General features: G+C 34.2%; 1 long non-coding RNA gene across 1 annotated transcript; it reads right to left on the minus strand.

Annotated features, from left to right (window-relative positions):
- Positions 1-23,968: 23,968 nt before the first annotated feature.
- On the minus strand, positions 23,969-25,393 carry LOC145807942 (uncharacterized). Its single transcript, XR_014351375.1, has 5 exons — positions 25,307-25,393; positions 25,135-25,224; positions 24,678-24,929; positions 24,423-24,562; positions 23,969-24,339 (listed from the first exon to the last, which is right to left on the minus strand). It is a non-coding gene; the product is annotated as an uncharacterized LOC145807942 (long non-coding RNA).
- Positions 25,394-26,679: the final 1,286 nt, after the last annotated feature.

The raw sequence follows: 26,679 nt of genomic DNA on the forward strand, positions 1-26,679 counted from the left end.
AAACAGTGACCAAAATGCTGAAATGATGGCATGAAATGTAAGATAATGCATGCCCATGCATTGGCCCATCAACTAAGCATAAGAGCACAACTCTCAAACATGATCAAGAAGTGATAAACATGGAAGTGTGACAAAACTATATGCTCTGAAATCATGTATGAAATGATGCCAAATCATTCAAACAACACAAGTATAGCATGCAAGAGGGCCTAAGACGTAAGGCCACCAAGAGGGACTACACAAGAGGCATGCAATACATGGCACGAATGACTGAACCAACTATGGACAGAGCTCAATTAGGTCAAAACAAAGACCAAAACATGTTGGGATAGGAGCTCAAAAGTCTAGGCATGCATGTATACGCATTGGTCCACAAACAAGGCAATAATGCACAACCTTTAAAAGCACTCAAAGAGTGAAAGAAGTGAGAATATGGCAATGCTATATGTTCTGAAATAACATGGTAGATGATGCCAAATCATGCACATGTCACAAATGAAGCATGCTAAGGGGCTCAAAACTCAAGGCAAGCAAGACCAATTGCACTACAGCTATACAATACATGAACCATGTGGCCAAGACAACCCAAAACAGTCCTAGAGCATGACAAAATAATGCTAAAACATGCACGGACTAGAGCTAACTCATGCTAGCATGAAAGGCATGAAGCATAGAGTATGCAAGGCCAATAAGGAGGATTACACTACACCTACCAAAACCAAACATGAGATGACTTTACCAACAAAAATCAGAGTTGTATCATGGCAAAATAGGACCAAATACACACTAAAATGGTGGCCCAAAACGCTTAGGCGAGAAGACATACGTAATGGCTCATTTTTAAAGCATAAAGAACCAACCCTCCAAAGCATTGAATGAGTGAAAGATGTGAGGGCATGACCACACTACATGCACTGAAATCACATATCAAATGATGCCAAATCATGCAAATAACCCAAGCAATACGTGCTAGTGGCTTGGAAACTCAAAGCTAGTGAGGTAGAATGCACTATGGCTATACAAAGCAAAGCATGCATGACCACAACAACTTAAAACAGAGCTTAAGCATGGCAAAACATTAGTAAACTCTTCCTGGAGTAAGCCAAAAGCATGCTAAAATGGTGATCCAAAGCATGATGCATGTTAGGCTAGTTAGTGGAATTGCACTACAAGTGCAAGGAGCATGCAAGAGGCAACCAAACCAACCCAAAATAGAGTCATGGAAGGTCTGGAAAGTCACAAAAATGAGCCTAAACGAAGTCTCCAAGAAGTAGAAACAAATGCTCTTTTTGAAGGGCCGTCAACACAAGCACACAAAAGAAGAGGAGGGGGGATAACCCCCTCCTATTTAGGGCCTCAAAGCCAAGTTTCCACCACTGAAATTCCTCTAAATTTTAGGGATAGGAAGGCTAAACAAAGGTGATTACAAAGGCCTAAAGTGATGGCCCAAAATAAGGCCAAACAAGGCATAAGAGAGGGTAGACCAACCCCAACACCAAAGAAGCCTTAAAAAAATATTTCAAACACTTAAAAAAGAAGCTTTTTGTAGTAGAAAGTCAAGCCAAAATAAGCATGAAAGGGTGGCCTAGTAAGCAGCTATAACAAGGCTTTAAGAGGATTAGAGACTCACCCTTGAAGAATCAAAGCAAGACAATAACTTCTGAGGCAAAAACCAAACCTTGAGCTCCAAACAAACCTCCAAGAACCTCAATTCAAGATTGAAGGTGTTTCACTATGTGTCTGTGTGTAAAAGTGTGAAGAAAGGCACTTTCAAGCACAAATATGGAGCAAAGGAAGAAATATAGAGATAGAATATATGTATAGCTCTCAGCCAAATTTTCTGAACCTAAGGCAAGAGAGAGGAGGCTCCCTTTTATAGAAAAACATGCATCAAGATTGAATGAATCCCTCCATACACGTGTATGGAGGATACTTTCTCTGCCCAACAGCTGGCACAGCTGGCATGGAAAATTTCTGCAGAAAGTGCAAGAAAGCTGCCGACCAGTTGAAGTGGTCGGCCAGCTACTTGCACTGGTCGGCCGACCAAAACAAGTGGTCTGCAAGGATGAAAAGTGGTCGGCAAAGGGGGAGGAGTGGTCTAAACAAAGAAAGCAAGGTGGTGGCATGGCTGCAGACCAATTTTGGTGGTCTAAAGACCACTAAGACCAGTTGGCTGACCAGAAAACTGGCTGGCAGGCAGGAAAAGTGGTTTTCAGGGAGAGAAACTGGTCTACAACCCCTATTCCACCCTCCAAGCAAGGAATACAAGGTTTGTGCCAAAAACAAACCAAAAAGGATGAAGGACTAAAGTCCGTGGGACAAGGCGCGCAGCCGGAAGCCTCGAAAACTAGTCTACGAGCACAAAAAGTGGTTTACGAGAGGGAAAGGTGGTCTACGGCCACAAAAAGTGGTCTACAGGCCTTTGTTTCCTTCTAGGCAAAGGCAACAAGGCATGGTCCGAAAACCAGGCCATGAGGAGAACGTTAAGAGGTCCCGAGACAAGGCGCTCGGCCGAAGGCCTCAGAAACCGAAAACTAGCCTACAAGAGGGAGAAGTAGTCTACGACTACTAAAAGTGGTCTATGGACCTCTTTCTCCCTCCAGGCAGGGTCAACAAGGCATGGTCCACAAACCAAGCCAAGACACAAAGAGTTCAGAGGCCCAAAGGCAAGACACTCAGCCGAAAACTCCGGAAACTCGAAACGAGCACAAACATGCACAGTCATTGAGGGCTCAAATGATGACGTATGAGTCTTAAGGTCGGTCAAAAATGGGGTGTCTACTTAAATTAATTCTCTACTGTGGTGTCTGAGTCTAATTTGGTTGGAAATCCCAAAGAATAGTGGGTTGACATTGGGGCAACTCGTTACATTTGTGCGGACAAGAAGATGTTCACTACCTACAATGAGGCTGCAAATGGTGAACAACTTTTCATGGAAAATTCTTCTACTTCTATTGTGGCTGGACAAGGGAAGGTGATCTTGAAGATGACATTAGGGAAAGAACTTACCCTCAACAACGTACTGCATGTACCAGACATCTAGAAGAATTTAGTTTCTGGTTCTTTGTTAAGTAAAAATGGTTTTAGGCTTGTATTTGAGTCTGATAAATTTGTATTATCAAAAAGTGGTATGTATATTGGTAAGGGATACATGAGTGATGGTATCTTCAAATTGAATGTAATGACAGTTGTATCAAAAGTTGCTATTAATAAGAATAACACATCTTTTGCTTATATTATTGGGTCGAATTTATGGCATGGTAGATTAGGGCATGTGAATTTTGATGTTTTGCGTAGATTAATTAGTTTGGATTATATACCAAAGTTTGAAATTGATCCTAATCACAAATGTGAAATTTGTGTAGAAGCGAAACTAACTAAGGCTTCATTTAGATCGGTTGAAAGGAAAATCGAACCTCTAGAATTAATTCATACAGATGTATGTGATCTTAAATTTGTTCAATCTAGAGGAGGCAAAAAGTATTTCATAACATTTATCGATGATTGCACAAGATATTGTTATGTATACTTACTTAGAAATAAAGATGAAGCCTTAGAAATGTTTAAACTCTACAAAACATAAGTTGAAAATCAACTTGGAAAAACCATTAAAATGGTTAGAAGTAATAGGGATGGTGAATATGATGCACCATTAAATGAATTTTGTGCACAACATAGCATTATTCACCAAACTACAGCATCCTATTCTCCACAGCAAAATGGAATTGCTGAAAAAAAGAATAGAACCCTAAAAGAAATGATGAATGCCATGTTACTAAGTTCAGGCTTACCGCAGAACTTGTGGGGGGAAGCAATATTGTCTACTAATTATGTTCTAAACTGAATACCCCACAAGAAAACTAACATCACTCCTTATGATTTGTGGAAAGGTCAACCACCTTCCTACAAATACTTAAAAGTGTGGGGGTGTTTGGCAAAAGTTGAAGTTCCTGTTCCTAAAAGATTAAGACTGGACCAAAAACAGTGGATTGTGTGTTTATTGGTTATGCTCAGAATAGTAGTGCATATCAGTTTTTGACTTATAAATCAGAAATACCTGATATAAATGTGAATACTATTATAGAGTCAAGGAATGCTGTGTTTTTTGAACATGTATTTCCTTATAAAAAATTATAGGAATTAAGTTTGCAGAAAAGAACTTATGATTGTACACAAAGTCAAGAGACTAATGACAATCAAACACAAGAGACTAGTAATGGTCTCGACCAACAGGATTTAACTGATGATGAACTAAGACAAAGTAAGAGAGTAAGAACATCAAAATCCTTTGGTCCAAATTTTCTGGCATACCTCTTAGAAAATGAACCTCAAAGCTTCAAGGAAGCGATGACAGGTCCGAAAACACCTTTGTGGAAAGAAACTGTTAATAATGAAATTGAATCCATTATGCAAAATCATACTTGGGAATTAGTGGATCTTCCACCTAGTTCTAAACCTCTTGGATATAAGTGGATATTCAAGAGAAAAATGAAAACAGATGGTTCAATAGACAAGTATAAAGCAAGACCTGTAGTAAAAGGTTACAAACAAAAGGAAAGTCTGGACTATTTTGACTCATATTCTCCTGTGACAAGAATAATATCCATCCACATGCTTAGCATTGTATAATTCAGAGATACATCAAATGGATGTTAAGACAGCTTTCTTAAATGGTGATCTAAATGAAGAGATCTATATGGAGCAACCCGAAGGGTTTGTAGTGCCGGGGTAAGAAAAGAAAGTTTGTCGGCTTATAAAATCTCTTTATGGATTAAAACAAGCACCTAAGCATAAAAAATTTGATCATGCTATGCTTACTAATGGGTTTAAGATAAACGAATGTGATAAGTGCGTCTATGTTCAAAACACTGACCAAGGATATGCCATAGTTTGTCTTTATGTGGATGACATACTTATCATTGGAAGCAGTCAAAACATGATCAAATCAACTAAGCAAATGCTTAATAGAAGATTTGATATGAAAGATATGGGGGACGCAAATGTTATATTAGGAATGAAAATTACTAAAACATCTGACGGATATGCATTATCTCAATCACATTATATTGAAAAAATTCTTGGTAAATTTATCAAGGATGATATGAATGTAACTAGAACACCTATAGACATCAGTCTTTATTTATCGAAAAATAAAGGTGATGCGGTGTCTCAGTTAAAATACTACCAGATCATTGGAAGCCTAATGTACCTAATGAATTATACTCGTCCTGACATAGCTTATGCAGTTAGTAAATTGAGTAGGTACACTAATTACCCCGGAGAAGACCATTGGAAAGCGATCATTCGGGTTCTTAGATATCTAAGATTTACTCATGATCATGGTTTGAACTTTACTCGATGGGTTTGAACTTTACTCGATATCCAACAGTACTTGAAGGTTATTGTGATGCCAATTGGATATCGGATACTAAAGATTCAAAATTCACTAGTGGATATGTCTTTACTCTGAGAGGCGTTACTGTTTCTTGGAAATCCACGAAACAAACATGCATCGCATGATCCACAATGGAATCTGAGTTCATTGTTTTAGACAAAGCAGGAGAAGAAGCAGAATGGCTTCGTCACTTCTTAGAAGACATTCCAATGTGGCCAAAACCTGTGCCAACTATCTGCATTCATTGTGATAGTCAATCTACAATAGGCAGGGCACAGAATCATATGTATAATGGTAAGTCACGACATATTCATCGTCGACATAATACCGTAAGGCAATTGCTCTCAAATGAAATAATCTCAATAGATTATATAAAATCTAAAGAGAATATTGCGGATCCGTTAACAAAAGGTTTGACAAAACATCAAGTGTATAGTTCATCAAAAGGGATGTGATTAAAGCCTATTACATAAGAGTCATCATAATGGTAACTCTACTTATAAGACTGGAGATCCCAAGAACTAAGTTCAAAGGGACAACTAAGTTATGTGTGGCTCGCGAGAAATCACCAAGGGATTAAAATTCCCTATCTATTCCTATGGTGAGAGTGATATCTGCAACATGTGTTGTATGCAGGGGTCTAGGATAAGCATTGTTTTTAATGATTACTTATATCTTGATTTAGGCATAAAAAAACGAGACGAGTATAAGGACATACTCACAATAAGAACCATCTATATGAGTGTCGAACTGGGGCCAGTTCTATGAGAATGAAGAGGCTAAATTCTCTAGAAGTACTCATGAAAACCAAAAGCGTTCAATGCCAAAATGAATGCAATAGTGAGAACCACGATGTGTTAGAAGATATTTTGTGTGAAATCTATTGTCTTGGCTTACACAAACGGCTGAACAATTCAAGGCATCGCGTCCATTAGTAAGCTAGTAAGTCCGATAGACTATCACTAGGGAAGGTTCAAGGCCGAAAGCTACCTATCATGATGCAAGATATTTTCGATTTATACTCTTTCAACAAATTCTGCATATTGTGACATTTCTGTTGTCATCAAATTTCATTCATGTGGGGGATTGTTAGAAATGGTTTTGAAAATTCTAGAAAAACAGATTTTTCTTAAACTTTGGTCTAATTTTTAAATGGGACCCATGCGTCGATTTTCGCGAGTCTAAGTGATAACGCGTTCTATGCCGCGTTGTGATTCACGTGGTATATTTGGTTGCTCAAAACCATTATCGGGTAAATGGAAAATTGAAGCCAAAGTGAGCTCTATGGAAATGAAGTTTTTGGTGGAAATTCCTTAAAGTTTGAATTAAGGCTTGTCCCACATTAGTTTGGTGGGAATAATTTTGTGGGTTTATATAGCTTGGAATTATAACTTGGGGAGGGCCCCAAGGGGCACCCCAAGTTTGTAGAAAAGAAAGGTTATGGGCAAATTAGGCTAGACCCATTGGACCCAAAAATAACCACACACGCGGGTGCCGCCGCCGCCGTCCGGTCGGGTGGGCTGGGTTTGGCTAGGCATGGGCGCAGGTGTGTGGTTGAGGTTGGATTGGGCTTGTCCAGCCCAATACCTATCTTTTTAGGCAAAAAACATTTGAATTTAATTTATTTTTTGGTAAAATAAAATCAGACCGTTTAAATTCAAATCTGTCCGAACCTTCTGTACAGATTTCGCAATATGTCCGTTTAATTCAAGGAAAACCCATACCTATTTGAATTTAATTCAAACAGATTTAAATCTGTGCAAATTAAACCGAACAAATTCGGTTATCTGTTGAAACAGTGTTGCACCTGTTCAAACAGGTTTGGTATCTGTTTAATTCAAATTGAAAAGCTACCACTCCGTCTATAAATAAGTAACCCTTATTTGATGTTTTCATTCACAATTTTCGTACTTCTCCTCTGCAAATGATCTCTACATTTTGCTGCATTAAATTTCTGTGAGAAAGAGTGTGTACATTTAGTGTGTTCGTTGTGCGAATAAATTGTAGTGCTGCATTTATTTATTGTTGATCATTTTATCCTGGGAGATAGACGTCCGAAAATCTAAAAGTACCGTGGAGAGAACGAATCTGTCTTAAGGACACAGTGTTAAATACTGGACTTGATCAAAAGTTTGTTCAAGAAATTAATCAAGTAAGTTGTTAATTTATTTTCTGTTTTATTTTTATTTATTTAAATCATATTTTAATTTTGTTTTTGTAATAAAATAAAATCTATTTTATTTTATTTTCTGGTTTGATTTTTGTAATCAAACATATACTCTCATTTTCTTTTATTTCTTCTGTACTCTATTTGTTGTTAAGTACACAAATATAATTTATTTTTCAAATACAGTGAAGATTGACCAACAATGGAAAAGCACCAAGGCTAAGGAATGGCAACGGGGTGGGGTTGGGACAGATTTGTAGTGTCTCGCTCCTGTTTTAAATCATAGCTAAAGCAAATTAGGGAGGTGGTACTTACCCAAAAAAAAATTAGGGCGGTGGCGAGGGTACGAAGGATGGATTAATTTTGTAACATAGTATTAATAAAAGTGACATGTAATGTGGTATATTATGAATAATGATTTTATATGATAAGAGTTAAAATCTATTAATTGAGATAAAAAAAAGTGACAAATGAGTGGTAAAGGATTAAAAAATTAAGCTTTATATGCTATATATATACAAAAATATTTAATAAATGTGTATTGCAAGTGCCTCTATGGTACCCAAAAAAAAAAAAAAAATTGCGAACAACATGGTGTACTTTTGAATTAATTGAATATATTTTTTAAAGGGAAAATTATCAGAAAGTCCTATTTACCAATCTATTACTCTATCTAATCCCACATTCATTCTCTTAGATTGACAAGTCCTGTTTATTATGTTTTGTGAACAAGCAAGTCTCATTTTAAATTTATGTGATGTGTGTGTAGACGGATTTGACCCTCTTTTATTTTTTCTTTACAGATGTATATTGAGATTGATTGCAGATTTTGTGGGATACGTTTTTTCTTGAATATACCGTTCCTTCTCTTGGAGTAAGTGACTTGCCTATTTGTTGGGTTCTCTATCCTCTTTATCTCAATCTTTCCACGACCCATCTCTCTCTCTCTCTCTCTCTGCAACTCCAAAACCGCAACCGCCGTCGCCGTAGATCAGAGTAATGAAAACAAGGGTTTTTTTCAATGAGGAAGGAGAAGAGAAGAGAGAGAAGAAAGAGAGGGGTGGGTGGGTTGGTTGCTATATCGGGAAAGAGAGAGTGAAAGGGGACTGTTGAGTTACTAAAAACAAGTGTTTTGCCAATTTGATGAAAGAGTCTTTGGGCTCTCTGTTTATTTTTACTGATAGACACTCATAACGTGTCAATGGCCATCCATTTTGAGCTATGACAGGACATAACCATAGAACGAGGACGATGGCCAGTTTTCATGCTGTCATTCTCAAGCAAAGTAAAGGGTATTGTGGATGAATTAGCCGGGCCACCGTAGCGTAGATCAATTGTGAAGGTTATTCATGGATCTAGAGGGGTTTTAGATTCGGTGTGTATGTTATAGAATGTGGGATATTTTCGGTGTAGAGTGTTGTAGAAACGTGACACAACCCACGTCAAAAAAAAAAAAAAAAAAAAAAATGTGTCAAATAATTTGTGTTCACGTCACAACCCACGTCACAAAAAAAAAAACAAAAAAAAAGGGTCAAATTACTTGTGTTCACGTCACAACCCACGTCACAAAAACAAAAAAAAAACAAAAAAAATGTGTCAAATTACTTGTGTTCACGTCATAACCCACGTCTCATGTTTTGAGTGTTACACACTTACTAAATTAAAAAAAGTATTAGTATGCTTTTTCGATCAGCGTGACTTACAAACACCCATTCACCTTATCCCATACAAATCCACACCAAATGTTAATCAATAATACTAGCAGTGGCAAAACTGTCAACAAACAAATTAAGGCCAAGTTTGGGAAGACTAAAAAAAGTGTACTTTTTGTCTTTTTGGACTAAAAAATTGAGGTTGAAAATATGGATGTTTGGGTTAACTTTTTGACTTTTTATTGAAAAATGTGTAATAAAAAATTGTAAAAATTGATTTGTAGGGAAAAATTTGAATTGGGAGTTGTGCAGCCGTAATTGTTGACTTTTGGTGAATAGTATTAACTTTTTAACTTTTTGGCTTTTTTGGAAATACCCAAACTTGACCTTATGGATTACAAGTTCATAAAATGGGATTTACTGATCAATTCCCCTTTTTTAAATCCTTTTACTTATTTTCAGAACATTTTTTAATCCAATTCCAATATTAAATTGTGTCTCAGGACTACTCATTAGCATTTGTTTTCATAAAAGTAAAATCAGTTGACGCTCTGCTTTCTTATTAGGACGTGAAAAACTTGCACGGAGAAAGAAATTGTGCAGGGAGAAAGAAATTGTCATCCCAACCTCTAAAACCTTCTAAAATCTTTTCCCATCTTTAAAAATAAATAAAAAAATTGGAATAATTGCAAAAAAAATCTTAGATTTTGACCCTTAAACAAAATAAATTTTAAGTTTTTAACCATTAAACTCAATATAAATATATATAAAATGTCTAAAATACTCTTTTTATTGAGTTTAATAATTAAAATACTTCATTTTCTATTGATTTTATTTAGCGAAAACAGACAAACAATTTAAATTGAAAATAAATCAAAAAACTAGAATTTAAATTGAAAAAATTTAAAATTTAAAATTTATTTTATTATAAAAATCAAAATTTAGTTTTTTTTTTTTTTTCTTCCCCCAAAAACTTTTATTTCTACATGATATGGTTGATTATACACACATCAAATGGGACAAATGTATGATTTTAAATAGGTTTTCTTTTCTTTTTCGTTTTTACCTTTACAGTCGTGAAACTTGGAAGGTGAATCAGCTTGTGATTAAATTTTGCTCCATGAAATTGTATGTTTTAAAGCAAGGTATCCCAAAAACATATAATTTGAGAAATCATTTGCTTGTAAGACAAGTTCATCTTATTAACTTTGTTACGAGCCTATGACCTCCTTGGAGGCATAGTATCAAATATCAATTGTTTATATAATCTTACTAGCGATATACTCGTACTATACACGATAAAACATATATTTATTAAGAATTATATATATTTTTTTAAAGGTTGCCTTTGAAGGAAAAATATAGTTTTAAACTAAAAAATATTAGAAAATTATATTAATGTGAATATTGTGTAAAATATTTGATAATTATTTTGAGATTTCTTATATTACTTTTTTGGATCTTACACTTAAAAATGACTTACACTAAGGTGTTTGATAATCTAATTCAGTACTCAAAACTGAATATATTAACTGATAATCAATTAAACCCGTTTGATAATTATAATTGATATCATTTAAAAATTTAGGTAAATTACAGTTTGCCTACTTTATATTTGGCCAATTTCTCATTTTAGCTCTTAAAATTTGTTTTTTTCTATTTTGATTCTTCATGTTTCAAAAAATTTTCACTTGATTCTTAAGACTAATTTCTATTCAAAATTAGATAGAAAATTACACATTGATAGCCATGTGACAAAAAAATATTTTATTATATATAATTCACACCTTTGACATAAACTTAGATTTTAATATAATAATATATTTTTTTATATTATGTGACAGTTATTGTGATATTTTCTGTCTAATTTTGAACGAAAGTTAGCTTTAGGAGTAAAGTGGGAAAAATTTTAAACATGAAGGGACAAAGTGGGAAAAAATAAAGGGCTAAAGTGGAAAAGCGACCAAACATAAAGGGGGCAAAGTATAATTTATCCTACAAAATTAACTACCTCTTAAAATATAGGCTAAAAGTTAATAAAATTCTAAGTGACAATTATAACAAAATTTATAAATACTGAACATAAATATCGGCATACACTATTATAAATTCACTATCACTACCACTATTAATACTAGAATATTCATCATCATTGTCATCGTTACCATAAAAATTATCATCATTTCACTATCACTACCATATCACTATTATAGTCACCATTGTCATTACTACCACCACTCCAACAACCACTAAAATCCTTCGCCTACACAACTATTATCACCATTGTCACAACCATCACCATCATTCCACCATTGTCACCACTCTTCTTTTTTTTCTTTAATTTCTACAATATTACCCTTTCACTATCACCACAATCATTATCCCTTAATCTCAACTACTATTGACATTAGCGCCGAATCTAACGCCGTTGTTGTCTCCTCCATCACTACCAACTCACAATCATAATATAAAAATTGTAAGATATACAATTTGAATTAAAAAATAAATAAATTTAATCTTGTATATATCAAATAATTTGTTTTAGTTCAGCACTTAATTTCTTATCAAACAATTTTTTAACTTAAAATATTCATCATTCAGTTTTTAGTACTTAATTTCTAATTTTCAATTTTACCAAACAACACCTAAGTCATAATATATTTCTTAAAAAACTTAAGAGGGAAATAAATTTATAGTTATTGTTAAAAACTGGTTAATTATTATACATAATTTTAAATTGCATATAAGAATAAAATACTATTAGTCAATGCCTATTTTATGAATAAAAGCCCTCATCTAGATATGATTTTTTTTTGTTGAACCAAACTGTTTGAACGGAACAAACAATTTGACCACAGTCAATCTTAGAGAATAAAGTGTATTTATTATTTACTTTAAACATGGTTTTATAACCTACCCAAAAAAAAAAATTATATTTTTTATTTTAATAATTCATTTATAATTCACACTTTAAATAATAATTTATATATTTAATAAATAAAAAAATAAAAATGCTAGAGTGACCGTGTTCTGATTACCATGTGATGTGCACCTTACATTTGGCGCCACATGACACGCGTGGTTAGGTCCTTTAAGGCACTGCACCAAAGATAATATGTAATATTGTGACCACTAAATTTTTATTTTTGGTTTTAAATTTAAAATTTAAAATCTAAAGTTCTATTTTAAAATTTTTATTTTTAACTTTCAATTGAAATGTGACTTAGATACAAAAAAAACAAATTTAAACTTTTTATTTAAAGGTCTTTAAAATTTAGGATTTTTTTTTAAGGTCCTGATATTAAGATTTTATAAGAAAAAAGACTTGTAGTATTTTCATAATGATTGGGATCCCTCAACATTTTGTCAGAGAAATTTTGATCTAGAAAAATTTTGATCCAAAGAAATTTTAAAACATAGATAAATTTCAGACAAATTTCTCTATGATTTGAAATTTTTATGATTTGTTCAATTTCTCTCATTTTCTCTGTATTTTGAATTTTTTTCTATATTTTAAAATTTCTCTGGATTGAATTTTTTTTGATTTGCTCACAAATTTCTCTATGTTTTGATTAATTTTCTCTAATTTACTCACAATTTTGGTAATATATATTTAGCTACTTAAATTTTGGTAATTATATTTAGCTACTTAAATTTTGTAATCAACAATCCAAAATCCAATTCCATAACAACATTTTGTTACGAAATTCTATAATTAACTTTTAATTATTTAATTAGTGCAATTTTTATCTTCATAGTATTATTATTATTGTTGTTATCGTCATCGTCGTTGTCATCACTTTTATGACTACACAAATCTAATTCTTAATATATATTATTCTGTATAATTGTTCTGTATAAAGTTTTGCATTAATAATTTGTGTACAAGAAGATTTACCCATGGAGATTAATTGGTTCAATCTCATGTCTTTTAGTTACATAAAATAATATTATAATATTAAAGTGACTCAAAATCATATATATATATATATATATATATACTAGTATAGTATTGGCATCAATTTCAATTCAATTCAATTCACAAAAAAAAAAAAAAAAAAAAAAAAAAAAAGAAGGTGTCAAATTGCAAGAAAAGTGGCTGACTGCCACTTCTTTTTCCCTAGGCTGCTATGTTGCATGCAAGGCATGCTTGGTTTCCCAATTTCACACTCAACATCCCTAGAGAAGTAAGCATGGCATAGGATGGCAATTCCAAGCCAATAGAAATTTTTTTTGCTAAAGAAAGGAAATAATAAAATAAAACAAAAGTGGCTTCCATATTCCCTACATAAGGAACCTCGCAATCAGCCATAATACACACACACAGGTGTGAAAGAAAAGAAAGAGTGGAGAGAAAAAAGGAGAGAAAGCAAGAGGGCAAGGAGAGAAGAGAGGGGAAGAAAAGCTCAACACTTGGGATTTTTTTTTTTTACTTCATTGAGGTAAGAATGCATCACCTCTATCCTCCCTTAGATACTTCTAACTGAATTTATATAAATTATATATGCAAGACTACGCATGGTTAAGTCATATATAGCAAAATAGTACCATGCATGTTTGAAATTTTGATAGGGTGAGGGTTTTATTATGTTATAATTTCATATTCCTTCTTGCAAATATAGATATATGGCTTAGCTACTGTTTTTATGTGTTCAATATTCTCCATCGTTGAAATAATCTTGCAAGAGAGTAAAATGAGATGAGAATGGCTTCCTTTTATCTGAAACTTAGATTCTTCTTCTCTGTTTCAGACTTTATCGGATAAAAAGAGGGCTCTAATTGTAACAACCCTCATACTGTTTACTGATTAAGGACTGATTGATTACCGATAATCACCGATTACTGCTAAACGGAACTGATAACTGACTGATAATCGAACTGAATGAAATACTGAACTGACTGACTGAAATTGAAACTGAATTGACTGAGTATATGTTAGTTAATTGCATTCTATCTGTTTGATTGTCTGATTATCTGTTCATGTTTATATGTTTAAACTGCTAATTGAAGGCCTTATCGGCGGCCGAATTAGAAACCGATTGATGTTCCATGACCCTCATAATTAATGTGATTTTATGGTATATTTATCTGAAAACTGATTAGGTATGATTAAATTAGATTAAAATAAGCCAATTAAAGAGTTTGCCATATTTACCATTTTGCCACTATCTCATATACACACACTTGAGCCTTTTACACTCCACGTATGTGATCAAACCAAACATTTCTTCTCCTCTTCTTGCCTCAACCGACCTTAGAGAGAGAGAGATTTGAGAAGTTGGTTTTCATCTTGAATCGCTTGGAATTGTTTGAGAATTGAAGTGTGATTGCTACTTTGAGCTCCTAGACCTTGAATACAAGACTAAGGTAGGACATCCATCTTCTTGTTGCTGTTCTTGAGTTCATTCTTGCATGATTCATGTTAATTTGTAGAGCTAAGTCATGATTTGGTTCATTAGTGATGGATTGAAGATTATTTCTTGCATGCATGTTGGTATTGTTGCATTTTGAGGTTGATTACATGGACATTAGTGCATGCATGCTCATATTGTTGTTATAGACCATGTTTCCAACTGGTTTGAAAAGAAATGAGCTCATTTGATCAAGCTTTGGAGCTTTAATTTGGTTTAAAACTCATACATGACATGTTTGAATGTTGTTCTTGAAAATGGGTTTGAATGTGGTTTTAATTGACTCACCTTTGGGGCTTGAATTCATAAATTGAGCTTTGAAACTTGTTATACATTGAATTTAATGATGTTTTCCAGAATTTGGGCCCAAGAGGTCGAGTTTGGAGTGGTTGAATGCTTGGTTTGAGCTTGGGAGGCAGATCTGGAAATTCCAGATTTGGCTTCCTCGCTCGAGCGAAGGATTCCCCGCTCGAGCGAGCACCTTTGTCCAGGGCTCCGCTCGAGCGACCATCGAGCGACGATCGCGCGTAAAATTTCAGCATCCAGTACTTTTACTGTTTTGCAGACCGCTCGAGCGAAGCCTTTGATTTTTGGACTTACGCTCGAGCGTAGAAAGTCTCGCTCGAGCGAGGCTCCTATTTTCAGCAAACTTTGCGAAATATTTTCTAAGTGTATTTTTGCATCCTCATCCCATCCTAGGAATTCTTAGGCCTAGTTTAAGGCATCTTGATGAGGATATCATTGTAGAACACACCAAGGCAAATTAGGGATTAAGTTATGAGATTTCCCAACTGTGTAGCTTAGTGTGTTCAACCTGTGAACTGTGTAGGGTTGGCAACTGGGGAGACACGCTCTAGCATACTGTAGCCCGAACTCTGTGAGTAACAATTGTGTAAAGATATGTTCAACTGATTATCTTTTGAATACTGAACTGAACTGTTTACTGAACTGGTATTACTGAATGAATGTATGTCCTTTATTTCTGAACTATACTGTGGCATCCTTAGTACCTACGGTTTACTGTACTGTTACTGTTACAGAGATCTCTGTCGGTTCCCTCGTGGAGCCACTACTGTTTACTGACTGATGGCCATCATTACTGTTCGGTCTTTTAAGACCTACTGTTACTGTTATGCTAATGGATGTACCACATATGACTGTTTACTGTACTGAACAACTGGAATACTGATTGAATTGAATTGTTTTCATTACTGTAAGGACATTCATTCTAAACCCTTTACGCATTATGTTATTCACTGGGCTTTAGCTCACTGCTCATATATATATGTAGGTGTACAGGCACCAGATCGGAGCTAGGAGCGTCAGGGTAACTCCAGTTTTGTCAAGCCAGCCTTTGCGCCTCACTGCGAGGTTCCGAGTTGCCATGCTATGGCTTGGGGGTGTTTTGGTTGTTTTCCCCCGCCTGTCTTCTGTACTGTCTAACTGTTCTGTATAGACTGACTGTTTACTGTACTGTTATACAGGGATTAGGTCCCTGTACTGTGTGACTGTAAATTTTGTATAGACCGTACTGTTTTGTACAGACGGAATGTTTTCTGTACTGTTATGTAGGGTTGAGTCCCTAGTTTGAATGGATGTGAATATTGTTCATACTGTTCTGTACCGTTTATGTATGAATGCATGGAAAATCTTTTGCATACAGACTGTCACAGCTCATTGGACATTGTTTAATTACTGTATTGGCTTCCGCCAGGCCCTGTACTCTGTTTTACTGTATTACTGTTAAGCAGGCCTTCGGTAATCTCGGATTACTGGCCGGTTACGGTGCTGAACCCATAGGGCCGGGTTTGGGTCGTGACACTAATAAATTGAAAATAATTGATGTTTAAAATCTGTGTATACTGGAAGTAGATATAGGTGTTATACACTGTTTAAAATTTTTATAAAATCATTGGACACCATTTTCTTACTGAAACAAATATTTTCCCTAAGCGTCGCCTACAACACAGCAAAAGAAGCGGCTTCAAACAGGTCCTGTTTTCTCTACAAATGGTATTTTTTTTGCACGACCACTTGGAATAGTTAGATATAAGAGTTATCGTTCATTTTCCACTGATTTCACAAAAAATGGATAAGTCTAAAAGGAGAAATTGTAGTTTTACTAAAATGCGACATAATCTGTCCAGTTTTCTTAGAAAAATTATTTGACCATCTTCCGTTGATTTTCAGTCTTCGAATCCTTCTGGAAATATGTTCTAAACTCAAGTATCTAACAAATCGTTCTGACCATGCCTCTTTTCGACACCGTTTGAGGGCCCTTTTTATTTTTCGAACACAGAACACCTGTGCTGACATTTTCATGGCCTGAATATATTTTTACTTCATTGCTGTTTGGAGGCAGCAGTAATGCTGACTTTACCAGGTCACTGTTTATTCCCCAGAATAAATTTTCAAGTGATTCAAATCGAAAAAGTAAGATTTTTAAGTTACCTTTGAAGCTCCACTGGTTTCATAATTTTTTATCAAGTATTGACAGAGAAACGCCAATTTTTCCAAAATGTGACAGAATCTGTCCAGTTTTCTTATAAAAATTATTTGACCATCTTCGACTGGTTTTCAATCTTCACACTCTACTGGAAATATGTTCTAAACTCAAAAGTTTAACAAACCATTCTGACCATGCCTCTTTTCGACACCGTTTGAGGACCCTTTTTATTTTTCGAACACAGAACACCTGTGCTGGAGGTGAATGTAACTCACTATCCCAGAAAACCAGTTTTCTTCCAAAAATTATTTCTCCATTTTAAAATCATTTTTAGCCCTGGTATTCTTCTCGAAATATTTTCCTAACTCGATGAACTAGCACCAATTAAAATATTATAATGGTTGAACATCGTTTGGTATAGGTTTCATATTTTTTTTTTGTTTGACCATACAGTGCTGAAAGGAAAAGTATGTGAATTCTTAAAAAATCTTGTGATGACTCCTAAGACACTCTATCACATTTATTTGGTTGCCATATATGATTGTGTTGTTCTATATAAATATTATATCACTGTGATTCTCAAACTAAAACTCGCATATGCATAAAAAAAATAAAAATAATGTGAATTCGACGAAGTAAAGAAACACGAAATTGAACCGATGATACATTAAAAATTTAAAAGTGATGGGGCAAGCCCGGTTTAGAATCTTGCGCAAGTGAGTTGCGAACCCTAACATGACACGGGAAGGTATTTCGGCTCTTATCGGTGTAGGCGATATAAAGTTGGTGGTGCGGGTGTCACAACATAGACCGTTCCCTTGGGGCAGACCGTGATGTCACGACTCGAGAACGTAACCCTGGTGCGTGGGAATCATTGGTAGTTACAACAAGTAACATTTGAATATTTGACCAAGGGGGAGTCAGAATTGCTCATGGCCATTGCTTAGCAGTTGAGTGGAAATAGTGCTCTGCGGGGAGTTACTTAAACTTATCTGATAAACTAAATCTATGAGAATTTAAAAAAGAAAAGTGGACATTTTCCTTATGATGAAATACTGCTTCTATTTGTCATTTTAATTTATTATCTATTGTTATTATTTTAACTGATGGCATTCATGTTATGCTTATTAAATGCTACCTGTTATTCTGTTACTACGCATTATTCATTAATTGTGAGTATTATTATCGGGGTGGGTATTTCGGGTTGTAGTATCTTATTGAGCTCGTCGCTCATTGGCATTCCCGTTGCCCTAGCGTTTCATGCCAGGTACCGAAGAAACCGAAGGAAACACCGAGGTGTTGGAAGGCAAAATTCAACCCTGATTAGCTTGAAGCGTGCCAAAGTTCCATGAACCATTTTTTTGAGTTTTCTAGTTTTTCTCTAGTTTCTTTTTATATTTGTGTACTAAGAGAAAGTTTAAGTTTGATTGGAGTTGTAATTTAAGAACTTTTAGTTTCCGTGTTGTTAATTAATGGATGATGGTAAATTTGGTGGCAACATTGATGAGGATTCTTAATTAAGAAAATTGATTTTAAGTTTTAAACCCTATCATGATGTCCTCAAATTTTGGGGCGTCACAGTGGCTGAGTGTAGATTTAGACCATCCGGTACTTTTGCAGACAGAGCAGTCTGCTTGAGCGACCAAGGGTGCGCTTGAGCGGCTAGGCCAAGTTCAGCATATTTTTCAAAGACATTCTGTGTTCATATTTTTGTTCCCATCCGTTTCTACTCATATTTATGCATGAATTATGAGTGATTAAAGAGTATTAAGCTAAGAAATAACATGAGTAATTGAATTAGAAAATATAAGACCAATCCGAGACCCAAGAATGTGATTCACGTGCTTACGATATGAGAATTGGACTGTATAAGAAACCAATGTCACTAAGCCGTAATGGCCAAGTGCATGTGTAATAATAAGATATGTTTGTGTTATGTACTTTGTGGTTGTGGCTCAAGATTCGAAGATTGATTGACCGTTTACGGGAGCCCACTGTGAGTAACATTTTTGTAAAGATATGTTGATATGACTCATGTTTTAACTGTTATCGATAAGTTATAATTTCTGAACTGATATTTGTTTACGTAAACGAATGTCCTATGTTTGAAATCTATTATGGCATCCATAGATAGTCCCAAGACATGGGGGACAACATATAAATGCGGGTCCATGACATATATGTGATTATGAGATCTTGTTAGCCACTTCATTGTGGTGATGTGTGTTTAATCAGTATCCATGACTGATTACTCTAGTCGAAAGATGATATGTGATGTGTTCTATGGGATGTACCATTATTATGTTCAGATATGAGAATGATTATGTTATGATATGTTTTATGATTATGAAATGTTCGGAATTCGTTTACTAACCCCTTTACCTTAATGTTATTCACTAGATTTTTGCTCACTGTGTGTATATATATATATATATATAGGTGAGCGTTCTGGAGATCAGGCCTGAAGATTTTTGTGTGGATCTGTGTTATGTTGTCAGCTAACTATTGTGCCTCACGTGGAGGTTCTGGAAGTGTCACGTGTTATAAGTTTTAGTTGTTTCAGTATATGAGACTTGTTTGTTTTTTTGTTGGTTGTACTTAAGATGCTATAATGTGTATGGGTATAATGCAAAAATGACTTTTGGATATGTATATAAAGTTTTAAATATTTTGTTTCATATAAGTCAGCACAGCTCATTAGACAATCATCTTTTTGTTTTTACTTTCGCTAGCCCCTTATTTTGTGATTATGTTTCAGAGGGCGTAGGTAATCTTAGGATTACTGGCCGCTTATAGGCGCTAAACCTATAGGGACAGGTTGGGTCGTCACAATTAAGTTTTCTGTGATTTTGTTTTTGTTATTTTGAAGGTGAATATAAGTTTATAAATGCCTCTGGACTTTTGTTTGAGTCTAGAGAAAATTATAAGCTTGTTATTATAATCCAGAGAAAATTATAATTATTAGAAATTTCTCTGCACTTTTATGTTGTTCTTGTGAAGTGTTTTTATATTGAACAAATTATTTTTCTTATTTTTTCTTTCAGTTTCGATAAACAGTGCAGTGTTATTGCTGTGCAAATATGGGAATGATACTATTCTCATTAATGTTTCATGTGAATTGAATTTTGAGGAATTGGTTGGCATTTTATGTAAAACATGGGAGAATTTGAAACCTAAGACGATGTGTATTTCATATTCTATTGTGGGCCATCCGAATTGTATGGTTCGAAATAATATTGATTTTCTGAATATGTTGAAGGTTGTTTGTGCACGTGGTGTTGATATAGTTGATGTTTCAGTTATTAAGTGTAGTACTTCTAATCAAGAGGATGAAGTGGGGTCTAATTGGGTAGATGTTGTGCATGGTGAATGTGATAGGCTGGTGGATATTGAACGGAATTCACTCTAGAAGCCTCGTTTGGCAAGAGGCTATTTTAGCCAATTAGCCAAAAAGTTACTAAATTAGCCAAAAAGCCAACAACCCATACCAAAAAGTCAAAGATTCTCTTTTCTCTCTACTTTTTGCACATCTTTTCGTAATTAGCCAAAAAGTCATCCCAAACATACAAGTTTTTTTTACCTACCTTTTTAGCCAAATAGCCAAAAAGTTACTAAATTAGCCTGTTCCCAAACGAAGCGTAAGTTTTGTTCTCACTAAGAAAATGTGTTATTGTCAGCTAGTTGGCAAAATAATATTATGAGTGTTAGACAAAAGTTTAAGGGTGGTGTGGTTGAGTTCCGTACTGTTTTATGCAAGTATGCTATTGAGGTTGGTTTTCAGTTTGCGTATGTTAAAAATGACAAGCTGAGGGTTACGGCAGAATGTGCATATAAGGAATCAAGGGGATGTATGTGGCGTGTACATTCTTTAGTTGAAAAAACAAATGGGTTCTTTTACATAAAAACTTTGAACAATGAACATACGTGTGGTGTGGTGGTTCGGACTAGTAAACATGCTCGGATGACTTCCAGCTTAGTTTCCGGGCTAATACTTGAAGAGGTAAGTGCAAAACTTTTAACTCGTCTAGTGAATGTTGTCAAAGAAATAAAAGACAAGTATAGGGTCTCAATCAGTTATAACTATGGTTGGTTGGGGGTTGAAAAAGCAAAATATAGTACATATGGGGATTTTTGTTTGTCATTCGATCAATTACGGTGGTATTTCGATGAGGCATTGAAGAACAATCCAAGTAGTCGTTTTGAGTTAGATTTTGAAGATAACAAGCGTTTCAAAAGAGTGTTTGTGGCTTTTCCTGCATATATTGTTGGTTTCAAATATTGTCGGTCATTGCTGTTTTTTGATAGAATATTTTTAAAAGGACGATACAAAGGAGTTATGCTTATTGCGACAGGAAAAGATAGGAATGAAGATAATTGTAAATGTATCTAATTTTATCTTAGTATGTGAATTTTCTATACATGTGGGAATTGAGTGAATGTGATTTTCTCTAACACTTTGAATTTTCTCTAGTTATGACCACTATGTAAATTTTCTCTGGATTTTGGTCAGTGTGTGAATTTTCTCTGGATGATGTCATTGTGTGAATTTTATCTATAGTTGGTCACTAAGTGACTTTTCTCTAGATATTGTCATTGTGTGAATTTTCTCTGTAGTTGGTCACTAAGTGAATTTTCTCTACATGTTGCCAATGTGTGAATTTTCTAAGGAGTTGGTTACTAAGTGAATTTTCTCTGGATTTGGCCATTGTGTGAAGTTTCTTTGGATGTTAGTAGTGTCAAATTCCCTATAGCTTTTGTTGTTGTTGATATTGAGAATAAAGACAATTGGTGTTGGTTCCTTGAACATTTATGTGAAGTATTGGGATCGGAGAGGGTGATAAGTTTCATATCAGATCAACATTGTGGTATTGTGAAAGGAATTGCTAGGTTTTTCCCTAATTGCTTTCATGGATTTTGTCTTGAACATCTAAAGAGAAATTTGAGGGATAGGTTGTCATGTGGAAACACAAATTTGGTTAGGGAGACGATTGTGTCCAAGTTTTCAGAATGTGCATATGCACCAACAAAGGCATCATTCCAGTTCAAGTTAAATGAATTAAAAGTAAGGGAAGAGACATTGTGAGTATTTTCTTAAGAAGTTTACCATATGAAAATTTGAGTGATACATATTTTGAGAGGAAACATTATGGTGAGATGTATTCAAATGTTGCTGAGTCATTCAATTCATGGATACGAGAAGCTCGGCACTTGCCAATAACAAATTTGGTGGACATGATACGGTTGCAAATCAAGAATATGAGGTCTGATAGGAGGCTGCTCTCTAGTAAATGGAATAAAGTTCTCTGTCCTCGTATGGATAGTGTATTAGAGAAGGCTTTCATGGATGGGAGGACATGGAATGTGAGTTTATCATCTAATAATGTCTTTAAAGTGCATTGTTTTCCTTCGGTTATGGTTGATCTTGGGTTGAGAACTTGTTCATGTCGAAATAAATGGGTATCCATGTTAACATACTGTTGCTGTAATTTTTAGGAGTGGAAAGAATTTGAATTCATTTGTTAAACCATTTTTTCATGCTGATATGTATCGTCAAGCATACTCATTTTCGATTGGCCCAGTTCCAACTGTTGAAAAACTTGTGTATAGCATTGATGATGCTATGATTTTACTTCCATTGAGTAAGAGACCAGCTGGGAGGCCAAAAAAGAACAGAATTGCTTCTATTGGAGAGTTTAAAAGGGTGATTAAGTGTAGTTAATGTGAAAGTATTGGTCGCCATAATAAAAGGACATGTAAGGAACCTATGTTAAATAGTTGAGGATAATACATTTTATTAATTGAATAATACATTTGATGATTACTTTGTGTATTTTATTTTGTGAAATGTGTTTTTTGGACAGTGTGTATATAATAATACCAATCAAATTCATCCAGAGAAAGTTTCCAATAGCAGTGAAAATTACGTTTTGTATTGTACTTTTAGAAACATACTTTGGGAGTGGCTTTATAATACCAGTCAAATTCATCTAAAGAAATTTGCCAAAAACAGAGATATTTACTATGGGCATTGTTTTTGTTGAAATGTGCATTGTGTTTTATGAGGTCAAATTCATCCAAAGAAATTTGCCAATAGCAGAGAAAATTACAGTATGCATTGTGTTTGTTGATACATACTATAGGCAGTGTGTTTATAATACCAGTCAAATTCATCCAGAGAAATTTACCACTAGCAGAGAAAATTCTCTGTGCATTGTATTTTGTGAGGTCAAATTCATCCCGAGAAATTTGCCAATAGCAGAGAAAATTACTGTGTGCATTGTGTTTTTTGAATTTGATGATTGTTTTGTATCAACACAATGCATTACAAATTACATGATCATATAAGCAGCCTCTTGGCACGATATGAGTTAAATTTCTCTGTGAATTTTTGGTAACTTCATACCAGTCAAATTCATCCAAAGAAATTTGCCAATATAAGAGAAATTTACTATGGGCATTGTGTTTGTTGAAATGTACATTGTGTTTTGTGAGGTCAAATTCATCCAGAGAAATTTGTCAATAACATTGAAAATTACAGTGTGCATTATTTTTGTTGAAACATACTATAGGAAATGTATTTATAATACCAGTCAAATTCATCTAAAGAAATTTGCCCCTAGTAAAGAAAATTCTCTGTGCATTGTGTTTTGAAACTTTAAATTCATCCAGAGAAATTTGCCAATAGCAGAAAAAATTATTGTGCGCTTTGTGTTTTTTGAATGTGATAATTGTTTTGTACCAACACATAGCATTATAGATTACATGATCATACAGGCACTCTCTTGGCACGATCCGAGGTAAATTTCTCTGTGAATTTCTGGTAACATCATACCAGAGAAATTTCTGCAGACAATTTTCTCTGTGTGGATTGTGTTAACAATCACAACTTGGCATGCATTATAAAAATAAAAATAAAAAATTTAACCATTGATAGCTATGAAGTTTACATTAGTCAAAAAAAGATATATACATATATGTTAAACATCATCATTCCTTTAATGTATGAAAAAACAAATTGAAGGGTTATTCCTAATTACATTGTGTGCATTGTCTTCCTTTCACTAGTGTGATTTCACTATTATACTTTTGGTTCTTCTTCTGGTGGTATTTGAATTGGTTCTGTCCATGACCGGCCAACTTTAGTCACAAATCTCTCTATAAGTTTTGCCCTCATCAACTTTACGTCTTGTGTCGGCAATTTCGAGCTGATAGGTTCATGGTTGTTATATTGTCTCATTATGTAGCTTACAAAGAGGCCATAATCCACACTGCATACAAATTATAGATATAGTTAGTTTTAAGAAACATTCAAATTAGATTATCTTATTTATAGATATTGTATGAAACTTACGAATCACTGTCTTGTTGTGGAGCATTGTTGACATATTCAAAGTCATAATTTGTGTTTTATGAGTCTATCAATTTGAAAGAGGGTCGTGATTGTGCCTCTCTTTCAAGGCAAGCTTTCAAAAAATTCTCCACATAATCTTGCTACAAAAAAATAATTTTTAAATAAGAGAGAAATTTACACACAAATCAATGGGATTCTATGAAAATTATCATCACATAAACATTATCATGGATCAGAGAAATTTGCACTCGTTACCAATTGTTTTGCATCTTTGATATATTTGTCTTGTGCATCATCCCTTCTTGGCCTTAGTAAGTTGTAGAACCTCCATAAATTGTCTTGTTTGTCCAAGACTAGCAAGGTCCAGTGATTTCCATCTGTTGACTTCTCATTGCCCCTGGTATTTATTAGGAAATGGAGGAACCTGTAGTTCCTCCATGCCGTTTTAAGATGCTTGTCAAATAATGAGACTCGAAAAGTTTGATTTTCCGTCATCTTGATGAAATTCTGCGGTTAAAGAAAATAAAAAAAATGGTTATGAGAAAGTTGAAATGACAGGAATTTAAGAAATATATACACAGAGAAATTTTAAATGCAGACAACTAGCTAGAGAAAATTAGACTAGTGACACAATTGGCTTCAAGAAGTATCTTAACAAGAGAAAGTAGTAAGTAAATTCTAGAGAAAATCAAATAAAAGAGTAGTAACATACTAAGCTCATGCATGTGAAAGAAAATGAAGTTGGTTGTTGTCCTTTTCTCCTTTGATTAGCAAATAGGATCTCTCCATAGCCATCAATAACCTGAAAAATATCATTTATAATTGTAACATTGGTTTATAAAGGCTAATAGAACATTGCAGAGAAATTTTGATGAAAGACTTACATTATTGGCAATTTCTTTTTCCTTTATTTGGTTTCCAATATTTTCAAAGGTAATGAGATTCAATTCACTTGTCCAGATTAAAGCCCTACAAGATGACAAAGAAGGGATTTAATAGTTATTAATGCGATATAAGTTAGTAAATTGTCGTTTGTTATCTTCTATTTTATTTGTTGTACTTACTTCAGTCTAGACACATTTGATATGTGCTGCAAAATGTCTTTTACATGTTCTTTTACCAATTTTGAAACTGGTAGAGTTTGTGAAAAAACCTAAGATTTTCTAATGCTTGTTGGTTGAGGCAAGACGTACTCATCAGCATCAAATACTTCTTTGTCTTTGGTGGTTTGCACTGTTTGCTTTACAGCTTGCTTTGAACTTCCAGTCACCTTCGTAACTTTGGGATATTGAAATTCTGGATCTTGCTGCTTTTCTTTCATTTCTTTTGCCTTTAAATTTTTTATCATTGATGTAGGATCTTTTTTTAGTGTAGATAGTAAAAATATCAGTAAAAGTTAAATTTCTCTGAAGTAAGAGATCATATTTCAATATGTAAATTTATTTGATTCAATATTTTCCAGTTATCATAGACTTTTGTCTTTTGTTTTTGTTGTTCTTTGTGTGCCACTTGTTCTTGATGGGTTGTTGGTTGTTGTTCCACTTCTATTCCAACTATACACGGTGAAAATCAAACAAGTCCCAAAAATCAAATAAGCAAATTGATAGAGAAAATCAAATAAACAGCATAAATTAATAGACATAAGCAGCATACACTAATGTGATCAGAAAAATTTAAATTCCAAAAAAAAATTACCATTGACAGAGAAAAATGTAACAAATAGAATTTCTCTGAGTTATGTTGACACAAGGACATAACTTTTTGTGGCTCAAGATTTTCACTGACCTTGGAATTGAACTTGTGTTGGTGTTCAGTAAGGTTGTGTTGCTAGTTGGACGAATAGTTCTTAAATTTATTTATGCAATCTAGCATTTTCAATTTCAAGCTCTGAAATTAATTACCTCAACTATTGAGTTATTTTTGTATCATCTTGTTTTTGAACCTCCAACATCCTTAGTTTCATTTGGTTTGTGCTGTCTCTTTCTTGAAGTCCTAAGTTATGTGATGTCAAAGTTCTTATTGTAATGTCCTTTTCTGCAAGTAATTTATTCCAATTTTTCTCTTCTTTTATTCTGGATTTAGAAAGTGCCTTTAGTCTTTAATGTAGATCAGCAATTTGAGTATCCTTTGATTCCTCAGATTCTTGAGGCTGATGCATTATTGAGCCACAAATGCTATCATGATGTTGGTCCATCGGCTCTTTATGTTCTTTGTCATCACTTTCCTCATTGTTTTCTTCTTACTCTTTAGATTCAGT

The sequence above is a fragment of the Camellia sinensis genome, chromosome 14 (genome assembly GCF_055761805.1).
Source record: "Camellia sinensis isolate YWXY chromosome 14, ASM5576180v1, whole genome shotgun sequence".
Classification (NCBI taxonomy): domain Eukaryota; kingdom Viridiplantae; phylum Streptophyta; class Magnoliopsida; order Ericales; family Theaceae; genus Camellia; species Camellia sinensis.